This window comes from Oncorhynchus keta, unplaced genomic scaffold (genome assembly GCF_023373465.1).
Source record: "Oncorhynchus keta strain PuntledgeMale-10-30-2019 unplaced genomic scaffold, Oket_V2 Un_scaffold_28172_pilon_pilon, whole genome shotgun sequence".
Classification (NCBI taxonomy): Eukaryota; Metazoa; Chordata; class Actinopteri; order Salmoniformes; family Salmonidae; genus Oncorhynchus; species Oncorhynchus keta.
In genome coordinates this window covers 35,471-37,500 of record NW_026290900.1, presented here as the reverse complement: position 1 = coordinate 37,500, position 2,030 = coordinate 35,471, and positions in this window count along the sequence as shown.

Here is a 2,030-nt window from a genome sequence, read left to right as displayed (position 1 = left end):
TGAGGACATAACAGTTACTGTTCAGTAATATGAGGACATAACAGTTACTGTTCAGTAATATGAGGAGATAACAGTTACTGTTCAGTATCATGAGGACATAACAGTTACTGTTCAGTAATATGAGGACATAACAGTTACTGTTCAGTAATATGAGGACATAACAGTTACTGTTCAGTAATATGAGGACATAACAGTTACTGTTCAGTAATATGAGGACATAACAGTTACTGTTCAGTAATATGAGGACATAACAGTTACTGTTCAGTAATATGAGGACATAACAGTTACTGTTCAGTAATATGAGGACATAACAGTTACTGTTCAGTAATATGAGGACATAACAGTTACTGTTCAGTAATATGAGGACATAACAGTTACTGTTCAGTAATATGAGGACATAACAGTTACTGTTCAGTAATATGAGGACATAACAGTTACTGTTCAGTATCATGAGGACATAACAGTTACTGTTCAGTAATATGAGGACATAACAGTTACTGTTCAGTAATATGAGGACACAACAGTTACTGTTCAGTAATATGAGGACATAACAGTTACTGTTCAGTAACATGAGGACATAACAGGTGATGTCTCCTGTTCAGTAATATGAGGACATAACAGTTACTGTTCAGTAACATGAGGACATAACAGTTACTGTTCAGTAATATGAGGACATAACAGTTACTGTTCAGTAACATGAGGACATAACAGTTACTGTTCAGTAATATGAGGACATAACAGTTGATGTCTCCTGTTCAGTGACATGAGGACATAACAGTTACTGTTCAGTAATATGAGGACATAACAGTTACTGTTCAGTAACATGAGGACATAACAGTTGATGTCTCCTGTTCAGTAACATGAGGACATAACAGTTGATGTCTCCTGTTCAGTAACATAAGGACATAACAGTTGATGTCTCCTGTTCAGTAACATGAGGACATAACAGTTGATGTCTCCTGTTCAGTAACATAAGGACATAACAGTTGATGTCTCCTGTTCAGTAATATGAGGACATAACAGTTACTGTTCAGTAATATGAGGACATAACAGTTACTGTTCAGTAATATGAGGACATAACAGTTACTGTTCAGTAACATGAGGACATAACAGTTACTGTTCAGTAACATGAGGACATAACAGTTGATGTCTCCTGTTCAGTAACATGAGGACATAACAGTTACTGTTCAGTAACATGAGGACATAACAGTTACTGTTCAGTAATATGAGGACATAACAGTTACTGTTCAGTAATATGAGGACATAACAGTTACTGTTCAGTAACATGAGGACATAACAGTTACTGTTCAGTAATATGAGGACATAACAGTTCAAATCAAATCAAATTTATTTATATAGCCCTTCGTACATCAGCTGATATCTCAAAGTGCTGTACAGAAACCCAGCCTAAAACCCCAAACAGCAAACAATGCAGGTGTAAAAGCACGGTGGCTAGGAAAAACTCCCTAGAAAGGCCAAAACCTAGGAAGAAACCTAGAGAGGAACCGGGCTATGTGGGGTGGCCAGTCCTCTTCTGGCTGTGCCGGGTAGAGATTATACCAGAACATGACCAAGATGTTCAAATGTTCATAAATGACCAGCATGGTCGAATAATAATAAGGCAGAACAGTTGAAACTGGAGCAGCAGCAGTCAGGTGGACTGGGGACAGCAAGGAGCCATCATGTCAGGTAGTCCTGGGGCACGGTCCTAGGGCTCAGGTCCTCCGAGAGAGAAAGAAAGAGAGAATTAGAGAGAGCATATGTGGGGTGGCCAGTCCTCTTCTGGCTGTGCCGGGTGGAGATTATAACAGAACGTGGCCAAGATGTTCAAATGTTCATAAATGACCAGCATGGTTGAATAATAGTAAGGCAGAACAGTTGAAACTGGAGCAGGAGCATGGCCAGGTGGACTGGGGACAGCAAGGAGTCCTCATGTCAGGTAGTCCTGGGACATGGTCCTAGGGCCCAGGCCAGTTGAAACTGGAGCAGCAGCATGGCCAGGTGGACTGGGGACAGCAAGGAGTCATCAT